At 38.5% G+C, this 12771-nt stretch overlaps 1 pseudogene; it reads right to left on the bottom strand.

Moving 5' to 3' along the window:
* Window positions 1–1967: 1967 nt before the first annotated feature.
* LOC146654894 (spastin pseudogene) lies at window positions 1968–12313 on the bottom strand (annotated as a pseudogene).
* Window positions 12314–12771: the final 458 nt, after the last annotated feature.

Below are 12771 nucleotides of genomic sequence, written 5' to 3'. Positions count from 1 at the left end.
CGAACATTAAAGGGACTGTTCTATAAATGACAAGTTATGGGTTCAATCCTGAAGCAACCATATGTCCTGTAAATAGTGTCCTTGAATCAGACACTGACCTCCTACTGCTTACTCTCGCTAAACTGCTCTGGATGAAGCATCAGCTTAAATGCTTAAGATGTAAATAAAACAGGAGGAGACTGCTGGGAGCACAAGGGCCTGTTTCTAGCAGAGAGGGGGAGAGAGGAGTGAGGCGGCTCTGAGGGACAGAGCCTGCATGCTAACATAACACTGAATGCTGATCAGACTCTTAACGAAGAGACTGCTCATCGTTCTCTGGCGTGAAATAGGATTACCATATGTTGGTTAAAGTCCTGCTAAATGTAAGCCAGCAGTAAATGCTAACAAGGACAAACTGATCAAATAAACTCACTGCGTTACTTAGATAAGGTTGTATTTATGGGGATGGAAATTTGTATAATTTGTAGATTTTAGCATGTAAAAAAATGGAGCTATTTTTAAAGGATGACAAAAAATCTAGAAAATGAATGTAATTCATTGACATTATTGTATCATAGTTTGCATTGTTCTGACCAGCAGTGTCCTGCAGCTCCCTGTGAGCACTTAATGAAAGAGGTTATGGTTTAATGTCAGAGCAGAGAACTCACAGTTGTCAAATATGATTTTGCTCTAATATGCACCATGTGGCGCTGTATGTTTTCTGTGATTGGAGGGTAGTGTCACTGCAGCTGTCACCCCAGCCTGCTCTCTGCTCTGCCTCGGGAAAAAAGCAGCAGAGATACAGATGTAATTACTTGACAGAACAGCAACACTGTATGAAAATGTGACAATTTCATAAAACCCACTGCAGCAAGGGTAACAGATGATACAACACACAATACTGTGCACAACTCTTTAGGCACAGATGTTGGCAGCGAAGCATGGTGAAGCATCCCGCTGTTTTAGTTTTTGTTGTTTTGGGGGTTTTTTTGCAGAGAGCATGTCAAAACTAGAGACTAGAACTACAATTAGATCTTTTATCATGCAAAATAATCAGATCGCTTAAGTTCATTCTGTAGCGTGACAATGACCCCAAACAGAGCCAGAGTAATAGCTTCAGAACATGTACTGAATGTGCTTTATTAAAGGGTTTTTATCAGACTGTGATTTACGTTTACTTCACCTTATGTGTTCATTGTTGAGTAAAAGCTATTGATACCAATTATTTTTATACTATATCCTCACTTCACAGTGAGAATCAAAATCTGTTTCTTCTTTCTTTTGTACTAAACATGTTCTCACACTCTGGAGCCATTTTGGTAACATCTCCAGGCACTTATTTGTCCAATTATTTTTAAGCTATATCTATATTAACTTTAATTTCAGTGATCATAAAAGTTATATACTAGAATAAAAACAGTTTTAAAGTTTTAGAATAGAATAGGATAAACCTTTAATACTGCACAGATGAGAAATTTGGGTGTTACCCAGCTCTTATGGCAAGGGGAATATAAAATATAAAATTGAAAAATTTATAAATTATAAAATTTGCTGACTTTGCACCAAAATGGCTCCAGAGTGTGAGAACATGTTTAGTACAAAAGAAAGAAGAAACAGATTTTGGTTCTCACTGTGAAGTGAGGATATAGTATAAAAATAATTGGTATCAATAGCTTTTACTTTTACTTTTACTGTTAGCGCCGGTGTCCTTCTATTATAGTGATACTAAACAAGGCAGGAAATTATATTTTTATTCTACAAAATGAAATGAATGTATCTACTCTGCAGAAGTGTTTGTGAATTTCAACAGATCGATTAGCTTGCTGCATTATATGTATGAACTGCATTTTTATCAGTTGCAGTTTCACCATCTCAGTGCCTAATGCTTCCCTCTTGTGGTGTCATGGTGGTTAGAAATAAATATGATATGTTATATGAAGTATATAATAAAAGCAAAGGCTTCACGTAAAGAGGGATTGGGACAGCTTTTAAGCAGGGTGACCTGCAGTATCCCACTGATTAACAGCCTCAACTGACACGTTCATGATGACTTTTGCTTTGTTCCCATTCCTCAGATCGATTTTCCCTTTATAAGGTTTGCTAAACCAGATGCTATATTTATGCTAAAAGTGGCCATAAAGAGTAAGGTCAGAAGGAGGAAAGGTAATACAGCAATGAAGAATAAAGGCAAAGTCAAAGACCGATTCCAGCTTTAAAAGCTATCTATGTATTTTTTTGTACATAGATTTATATGAAAAAGATGATCTGATTTCTAGCAGCAAAGGGCACATGCAAAAAAGCATTGGCAGGATAAATTCAGTTAAAGGGGAAAATCAGTGCAAAGGTACAGAAAAATACTTATATTAGTTTGGAAATCAACAAGCAAAGAAATCCAGATAGATGTGATTTTTCCCATTCAATAGTACTTTTAATGTTCATAATTAAAAATGCTTTTGATTAATTTTGTCAGTAGGAGTAAAAGTTTGATGATTTTTTTCTCAGTGTTACTGCTCCATTAATAATAAGTGTTTAATAATTAATAATAAGTGAATCCAAGTTTTACCCCAATGTTTCCACCATTCCTCTCACCTAACCCTCATTTCCTCTTCAGGCCTTGCCTTTCAACCACACACACCCTCTACAGCAAATTAACAATATCTGAAAGTCATGTCCTTAAGAAATAAGAGGGGAAAATCGAGTTAAGACCCAACACAGGACCTGAAAGGTGCATCTAGCCCTTCAGCTGATTCATCTACCGTTTGCTGAACCCTTGTCAGAAATTGTTAGAAGAAGAAGAAGCTATTCTTAAGGATGGGAAACTCTTGATTGATGGAATCTTGAATATAGAAAAGTAACAATGGATTTTAATCCACAATGTAATGCCATTGGGAAAGCATGTGATTGGCAAATGCATCATTTTTCAGGATAGCAATGATCCCCAAAATACTGTCAGTACAGTAAAAGCATACCTGGATAGAAAAACATACAATAGAACAGCATCAGTCATGGCTTGGCCTCCCCAGAGCCCAGACCTCAATATTACTGAAGCAGTGTGGGATCATTGTGACACGAGAACGGAACAAAAGGCGGACAACACCCAAAGACGTGCTCTGAATATCCTTCAAGAAGCCTGGAAAACTGTTCCTGTGGAAATGACAAGAAAACTAGAACTGAAGAATAACAGTTACAATGCCAAATATTGACTTTCAAGCTTGTTATATTGTTATAAACTCTATTTTACGTATATTTCCATTTATGTTTGCACATGTTCAATAAAATCATTGCTCCTGAGGCAACGAGGAATGGCTAAAGATTTCTGCCACTACTCCATAACAAACATCAACTAAAAGTGTTTGATAAATGCATTCTATTTGCTTTTTTAAAAATCACAAAGTGAGAGATTTTTTTTCAATTTAAGTGAGCATTATGTTAATGTTTTAAATGTCATGGCATAGGATCAGATCGCTTCAAAGTAAATTATATTTTGAAATGTACAATCCCTTAAACACTGTGTCCTGATCTTGAACTAATAACTACTGAGATCTCAAGTCTACTGCATAATAAGACAAACAGCACCATTTAGAAAATTTCTTTTTATTGCAAGTATTCTTAATGCTTTGATGTTTTGTACAGATTTTCATATTTACAGTGATAATTAGTATTCGTCTAATAAATAATACAACTGAAAGTCATTCTCTAGCCTACATGTTTAAATATTGCACGTGCAAAGTATGTATAATATGTGCTTGTCCAATAGATATGCTGTCTTAGCAGCTATTTACAATGTTACATAAGAAACAAATGTGGGATCCAACCACCATGCTACTAAAGAGACACTGTGCGTTTCCCCTCCAAAGCAAACCCTCCACTTCAGTGATGGAGTCATGCAATTATTCTACTGGGGTGAAGACAGTTTAATTACAGCATCACTGCAATAACAGTATCCATCCAAAAAAAAAAAAACATCAAATAAAATTTTAATTATTTCTAAATAAGAAATTCGTGATAAAACAGTTTTCCAATTAACCACTACATAACAGTAGTGTCTAGTTCTTATTTGGTAGGAAATGTCCACCAGTGCTGTAACGTTTTCAAAAATAATAGTAAAAGAAAAAAAGCATTTTGATGAAAAACTAAACCAGCGTGACCTACTGTACAAGTTTGTTTAGGCTGCTTTTGCAGCAGTGCTCTTTATAAAGTCTCCAGGGTGTGATAGTAATAAATCATCTGTGAATGAAACCTTTTACACGTTTAAAATCACTTTGTCTGCCATAGGCAAGAAATCTGTTCCTATAAATACACCGTTTAATTATGTGTTCGCATTGCAACTGCTGCTCTGCCAGAAGTGTAGGTAGAGCAAAGTCAACCTATACATTATACATATCCTCATATTTGAACATTCAATATCAATATATTTTCCACATATTGTGAATATAACGCTGAGTGTGCAGAGAGGGAGAAACACGCAAACACCGTGACGAGACAAGAGCACGGGCAGTGTGATGTTACTTCACCTCTAGATGGCACTATTGCACAACCTACAACCTTCTGCATCGTTTCACTGGAATGGATGACAAGTACAGTGCAAAAACAATAACAGGAACAAACTGAGTCCGATATGATATACATATTTATGCCAAAAAAAAATGCCCGTTTGATCTTGTGTTTCCATGTAGGAACAGGGAAAAATGTCTATATTGTGTTGTCTGGTTCACCTCGGCAGAGTTCTATGGCTTTGGCAGGAGGGTTGAGAGGAAACAGAAAGGGCCTTTACCGCCTGCACCTGGCATGTTTGTGATGAAGCAGCTGCCTCTACTCCTGCTGAGCCTCCTCCCTGTACCTCTGAACCCGAGTGAGCAGAGAGCACCGACGGTCATGCACACACACAGATACTGTACACTTCAACAGACACTGGAGATACAAATGATGGGCCATTTGCTAAACCTGCAGCACACACTGCTTTCTATGTGAAAGAACCATTCTGTGAGAAAAACTCTACTGCTCATTTGATCTATGACCTCTGAAAAACAGTTCATGATTTCCATTACTATTCAATTATAAAAAAAAAAAAAGTACATTCCCTGGGTTATACAGCACTGATATGCAAAGCTTAATTGTATATCTGTAACTCTAGAACTGCAGTATTTATAGTTTTCTTAGTTTAATATTTCAATTTCATATTCTTCTTCTAAGTATAAAATCCCTTTTGTTATATTTGTCTCATTAATTTAACTGAAATACACTGAAAATTGCTCACAAATTAAGGTTTATGTGTCAATACAAATGCAGGTTTTATTGCTGGGAGCTTCCCGTGATGCACTGACTATTTCTTCTTCCATGACACTAATGTTTTGTCTTTGCTTCATCATTTATGTACTGTACTGTATCCCCAGTTTTCCAGCGAGGGCTGCGTACATTTTGATTGCATTAACGTTTTTATCCAGCCTTTATGTGCAAGCTTGAGCTGCAAAATTCAAATGTAGTTACTGACAGGCCAAAGTGCAACAGGGAAGAGATTAAATGGGATCAAAGGGAGTGGCATTATAAATTCCTTCCTTCCTGAGATTCAAATCCTCCAATCAAAACGGTGCCAGCAATGCAAAGACAGATTTCTTTAAAAGATTGGACACAATAACAAAGTCAGTCGTTTATTTATTAAAGCACTGTTAATAATTTTAGTTGCTGCTATTTCAAATAAATGTTTGGTACAACAAATTTCTCCGTGTTCTGTCTCAGGCTTTATTCGGGCCCTGGTACTAGAGCTATGGTCTGTTCTTGAGTGCAGCAGTGACGACATCAGAGTGGTCCGTCCCAAACCAACTCCCATTGACCCCACAGATAGGAGTTGCATTAAGGTATTGTATGTATGTGCGTGCGTGTGTGTGTGAGAGAGAGAGGGAGAAGGAGAAACTTCCTGGAGCCCACAATGCCCCAATTTTTAGATATCTACATAATAGTACAGACACAGATCTCTTAGAAGTTTTGCTTTTCCATCATGTTTTTAGCTCACTGGTTACAAAGGTGTTTAAATTGATTAAAATTAAATTGATTCCAATTATTATTAACCCAGGACTCAGAATAGTGGTCCATGTGTTGCTGTGATACCAGCAGCCATGTAGAAAATTCACTTGTGAATATTCATATTTAAGAAACTGGCAATAGTGATTTTGTTAACAAGAAAGGCTTTTTGCTGATTGGTTTATGGGTGTCTGGGCAAATAAGCCTTACTTTCATAAGACTGCATTTTTAGTTATGTTTTTGGCAGAATTTCTCTCAGGAAAGCTTCAACAAGCTCCAGCGTGAGCCTGTCTGTGTGTGTCTGATGCTTGGCCTCTGACAGCAGCCAAGTCATCTCTCTCAGAGAGACTAGCCAAGTGAATACGGACAGCCAGTGATGTGTAAACTGTGTCCTGCCACAGGCGACTTTAAAGTCTGCCTTATCAGTGGGTTATACATATATGCTGAGGTCAAAGGAAAACTAAATATACACACACCAGCACTTTGGTGAATTAACTCGAGTCTTTGCTTTAATCTGTGCTAAGTACAGTAGGAGGTTTGGTAGTACATATGAAGATAAGTTCACACATGCACAGAAACATCAGAAGACACATGAAAGTATAGATATTTCTATTTTAGAAAAAAAAATCCATCGTATCTTGTTTTTTTCTTTACGTTTCTTTGAAGCTGTTTAATATAATCTAAGTTGTAGCTCGTTTGTGCAAGTGTCTCTCTTTTTTTCCTTTGATGCTTTTGATGATATGTTTTCCCTGTTCTACCAGACCCAGTGAAAAATGCAGGGAGCTTTCCTGTAGTTTAATATTCTTCAGGCTGCAATAGGTTTCTGCTCAACCACTCTGCTCAGAATATATGTCTTATTCAGTTTTGAGAGTGTGGTAAACCATGTTTTATCTTTGCAATCATAAATTCTTTTTACATTTTGTTTTGCTTTGAATACTACAGATATTATTTGTCATATTATCGGTAGTGTTTGTAGTTGAATAGTGTTATATTATTATTATGTGTTAGGATTTGATCAATCCATGACGTGCACAAATGCATTCACAATGGTCTTTAAAAGCAAATACATTTTTTCTCTCTAACAGCTGCTGTATTTACTTTCCTCTTCAGTCCTTCCTGTACTTGGTCAACCTCCTCTCCTCTTCCCAGTCGGTGTGGCAACTGCTGGGCCGACAGTCTTTGGCCAACAAAAGCGAATACACCCTGAGGGAGATGCCAACCTCCATACCTGTAAGTGTTTTTCTTCTTCTTCTTTTCCACACACTGCAGTTTTTTTTTGTCATCCATCTGAGGGCATGTTTGCACTTTTTATTTGGCCTCCAAACACCACCCACCCATTTGTTTTACTTCAAACGCATTCAAATAAACCCTCTCACACTGAGACTGATATACGTTCTCCACCTTACCCATTGTAAATTTCCACACAGTTTTCGTTTTGCACCCTATCCGGTGCATTCTTGTTCAAAGCCTCTCATTTTACTCCACAGGATTTGATTGACAGACTGATTGCCGTGAATTCGGATGGGAAGATTCATTCTCTCTTCCACTACGAAGAGAGTCACACATTCGGCCTAAGGTGGGATTCATTATTTTTTTCATATTACTTAACATCAGTGGGGAAGTAGACGATATCAGATTATCACCTGGTGACTGCACACACACTTCAGCCTCTGGCAATAGGAGACTGGCATGGTGACGTAATCGGCCTTAAAATGCGGCCTTTAAGGCTGCAGACCCTGAATTGGGATACAGCCTCTGAATCGCTGCATCTTGTAGCTGTGTCGTCTTAAATTGGTCATGTGATTTTGACGCGCCGGCGCGTCCGGCAACCCCAGAGGTTTAACTTAATATTTAAGTGTCTCTTGGTTTTAGACTAGTTGTTTAGTCTAATTTGATGTTTTAAACCAGAAAAGGAAGAAGAGGGCTTAGAATTACAGGTAAGAACTGCTCAGTGGTATGTGATAAACTGTAAATGTAAAGCTTACAGGTCAGTCCTCATGTTTTTAAATCAGATTTTGAGTCTGTACATGGCACATTATGCTTTTGCATGTTGTGAAATGTGCTGCAAAACAAACTGAGGTAAACTAACTGGTTTACTGTGATGGATTTAAAGTGCGTGTGACTGGTGCGCAGTGGCTGTGGTGCTCACGGTCAGAGTTCAGTCACAAAGAGGGTAACAGAGATGAATTTAAAGTTAAGGTGATGGTGCTTAGATTCATTCACAGACTGAAACCTTCACACCAACTTTATCCTGTGTCTCTTAGTTTTAGACTAGTTGTTTAGTCTATTTTGATGTTTTAAACCATATCACAGGGTTTTTACTTCACCATTTACGGGGTTTTAACAAGCAAACAAAAGACAGATCGTGATGTTTGAAAATGTTTTGGAAATATTCTTTAAAGATTAGATGTAAAATACGCAGAGGATAAATTCAATTGGTTTATTAGTTTATTACATAAGTTGAAAAAAAGTTAAACAAGTAAATAAAGAAACAACGTAAAAGAAAAGTAAACAAAACAAATCGGTAAATAAAGGAAAATGGTAATAAGAAGGGGAAAAAAAAGAAAAGAGAAAACCCCAACAATCCCCTCTGAGCAAGCACTAGGCGACAGTGGGGAAGAAAAACTGCCTTTAAACGGGCAGAAACTTCCGGCAGAACCAGGCTCACGAGGGGCAGTCAACTGCCGGGACTGGTTGGGGTGAAAAAAGATGAAGGAGAGAGGGAAGAAGTGTTAGGAGAGAAGGGGAGAGGAGAGGTGAAAATTAAGATGGAACAGAGGTGGAGGGAGACGAGGTGACGTCAGCAGTAGAAAAAATAGAAAGAGTAGAAAAAGCAGGAGTGTCCCTCCTCCAGAAGAAGCGGAAACGTTTTTTCTTCTTTTCCATGAGCTTTTCCACGACCACTTTTTTCTCTAGGATGAGGGTTCTCAACTGATCGGTTGTTTCTTCAACTTCCTTCTCAAGTTTCTGGCATCTTTGCTCCATTTCTTTTAATAGATTGCACTTGTCTGTATTTTGCTGTTGTTTTTCCTTGTGCATCTTTTCTAACTGCTCATTTCTTCTTGTGATTTCTTGAAGCTTACGCTGCAGGTCTTCATTTATTTTCTCTTGTTGCTGCTTTTGTGCAAGCATTTCAGCGTTTTCACACTTCAAGTTGTCTGAGTTCAACAACATCTCATTAATGACCTCTGAGTGTTTTTTCGCCATTTCATTGATCCTACGCTGCATCTTTGAACGTCGTTTTTCCAATACTTCTCCTTCCAGTTCAGGTGTTCTGTCCTTCATTGTATTAATTTGTTCAGTTGTAGATTTCTTCTCTCCAAGTCCTGGAGAATACGTTTTTTTTCTTTTTCCTGTTGCTCTTTCTCTTGAAGAAGCTCTTTATTTTTGCACTCTGTTTCATCCAGCCTGACTGGATTTGGATTTATTGAAGAAGGACCACCAAAATCTTTGTTCTATTTGGTGTACATGTTAAGAGTTGCTGGACTAACAGTTGGTTTGATTTGCTTCAGAGAATCCTCAAAGTCTTTTATCTTAATGTTGCGCACCTCAGCAGCAGCTATAACACGGACTTGTTCTGGTGCCAACTCTCTTATTGGGCCAAGTGCAGCATCTTTGGCTAATGCTGTCAAATCGCTCCCTGAATATCCTTCAGTCACTTTTGCAAGACAGGACAGTTCGTCTTGGCTCAGTGGACTCCCGTGCGTTCCCAAAAGATTTTTCAGCAGCGTAAATCTTGTCTTCTCATCGGGTAAGGTCACATATACTCTTTTTGCAAAGCGCCTTAATATTGCTTCATCGAGCTCCTGGGGCCTGTTCGTTGCTCCCATTACAAGTACTCTGTCATCCTTTCCTGACTGCAACCCGTCAAACTCAATGAGGAACTCAGTTTTTAAACGGCGAGAGGCGTCGTGCTCCCCCTCCCTCCTTTGACAGAGCAAGCCGTCCACTTCATCGATGAAGATTACTGAGGGCTGTCTCTCTCTTGCAACTGCAAAGAGTGCTCGTACGAGCTTCTCGCCTTCTCCCACATATTTGGAGGTCAAACTAGCAGCACTGATGTTGAAGAATGTTGCATTAGACTCTGCAGCAACTGCTTTGGCGAGCATGGTCTTCCCATTTCCTGGTGGGCCAAATAAAAGCAAGCCACGTGCAGGAGCTCTCAGACCAGTAAAGAGATCAGGTCTTAAGGCAGGAAGGATGACAATTTCTTGAAGTGCTTGCTTTGCCAGATCCTGCCCTGCGATGTCATCAAATGACACAGTCGCTCCACTGTATACAATTTCATTTGTAATTAAGCTGACCAGTTTACTGTCCACATTCTTTTTCATATCCCTCTTCGGGGGCTGTTTCACAGCTGCCGGTCTTCCATTCTGAGTTTTTCCCACCCGAGTGGTTTTCTTTGCATCAGTTATTCTTAATGGAGGTCTTACAGAAGTGGAGGGTCTGATGGTGGTGGAAACACCTGCGGGTTGACTTTTAGGAACTGACTTTGGCTTACTTGCAATTGTTTTGGTCGACATTTCTCTTGCGCGACTTCCCCCCTGTTCACAGTCATAACACGGTAAACTAGTCATAAACGAAAACGTTTAGGCTATTTATCGCATTTAAAGGTCTTTCTTTGGGACAACGTCACAGAACACAGAAACGTCACAGGGCTTTGGAGCGTGATGTTACAGAGGTTTACAAATACTTTCAAATATAGCTCTGGTCGAACGTTTGAAGGCTGCGAACAAACTGACTAAAACTTGCTGCTCCTGACCCCTATTTATAGAAAAACTTCAAAGGCTCAAAGGCATGTGCTTGTGACATCATCACATGTCCTTGTGACATCATCACATGTCCTTGTGACATCATCACTCTTCATGAATCAGATTGTCACATGACATTTTAGAATGGGGATGTTTTTTTTTAAACCGTTTTCAAATTTAACCCTCTGTGGTCCAGGGTATAATTGGCCGTTCTTGACTATTTTTGATTTTACCTCTATATTTCACCTTTAAAATATGTTTTTCTTGCCTTATTTGGCACCATTATTTTCAGCACAACCTCAAATATCTGAAATTTGAGTTATTGTTTTCATTTTGGTATACTATATTAGCACAGTTGATCTAAATTAATAACACAATAAATTGTGTGTGCATCTCCTGTTTTGTCATGGTTGTATGTCCCGGTTCGTGACAGGCTGCATGAGCTCATCTGGTGGGAGTGTAGTACTGTAGTATTTCAGGCATAAAAACGTGGTTTTCACAGACCTTGTCACAGGGTCTGAGTCTAAGATTCAAATTGTAAACACACAAACACTCAGGCTTGCTGCAAACCTTAGCTGATCCCCCGTGGGCTTAATTTACTGCCATTGTTTACGCACCATTGTAATTGCTTCTCTAGTTTGGCATTACACTTTAATTATGGAATGTAATTATATTTTGTCTATTTTTAGTTGTGGCATTGTGTTGTAATTAATGAAGGGCCTGCACACTCCAATATCAATTTACAATTTAAATTCTCCACAGCATGTTTAACTACATTATGTTGTGCCTTTCCAGAATCCCAGATTTACTTACACATCTCCCTTTATGATACATTAGTACTACATTTGACCTAAACCTTTTCCATCCTTTTTCCAAACTCTCATTCATTTTTTACCTGATAACCAAAAACTGTGATAGTGAAAGGCTGAAATATTTCTAGGGGTATGAGATTTCTGTGTGTTTTCTGTAGGTGAGCAGCTGCGAGAAGTTTGGCTACGGGGTGATGGTGACACAGGTGGCAGCAACTGCTCCGGGAGTTGTGGCTCTGCACAGTTCAGGTACTATTGCAGTTATTTGGACACAACAAACACTTGTCAGCTGTGATGCTTAAGGCTTATATTATAAGTTGTTGTTGTTGTTTTTGTGTTGTCGGTATAAAGGAGACTTAAGGCAGCTTAGGGAGAAATGTATTTGTCAAACCGTTTTTGTTTGGGTAAGAAAGAGTAAGAAGAGGCGTTCTTTTTTGATAAATGGATTCACATATCAGTTGTATACTGATACTAGGTTTATCCATATGCAAAAGGCTCCAGGAAATACCGTACTCTTGTCAAAAGAGGTCAAAAAATGAAGCTAGTGAACAAATATTTTAATCCTGCATTCTTTCTATTGGCTAGAAGGGGCGACTCAACTGGTTATGGGAAAAGAAGTCTGATTACTTATCAGCCCTTCGCTTATAACAGCACCGCTGCGTTCTGAAACCTATTCTCTCCTATGACTTTACCCACGCAAGAACAGTTCCCTGCTGTGTTGAGCAGCGCTGGCTGTGGAGCACTCATGTGTTCCATGATGTGACATATGTTTGTGCCATCGATAAAAAGGCAGACTGACAGAAAGAAGGATGACCTCAAAAAGTGATATAGTCCAGACAGAGCTTACAAATGATGGGCCATTTGCTAAACCTGCAGCACACACTGCTTTCTATTAAATACTGCACGTGCAAAGTATGTATAATATGTGCTTGTCCAATAGATATGCTGTCTTAGCAGCTATTTACAATGTTACATAAGAAACAAATGTGGGATCCAACCACCATGCTACTAAAGAGACACTGTGCGTTTCCCCTCCAAAGCAAACCCTCCACTTCAGTGATGGAGTCATGCAATTATTCTACTGGGGTGAAGACAGTTTAATTACAGCATCACTGCAATAACAGTATCCATCCAAAAAAAAAAAAAACATCAAATAAAATTTTAATTATTTCTAAATAAGAAATTCGTGATAAAACAGTTTTCCAATTAACCAC

This window comes from Rhamphochromis longiceps, linkage group LG14 (assembly GCF_057381845.1).
Source record: "Rhamphochromis longiceps isolate RC_006_pf linkage group LG14, R_longiceps_female_GT1.1, whole genome shotgun sequence".
Classification (NCBI taxonomy): Eukaryota; Metazoa; Chordata; class Actinopteri; order Cichliformes; family Cichlidae; genus Rhamphochromis; species Rhamphochromis longiceps.
The sequence above is the reverse complement of the archived record's forward strand: the minus strand, read 5'-3'. Positions and strand labels throughout refer to the sequence as shown.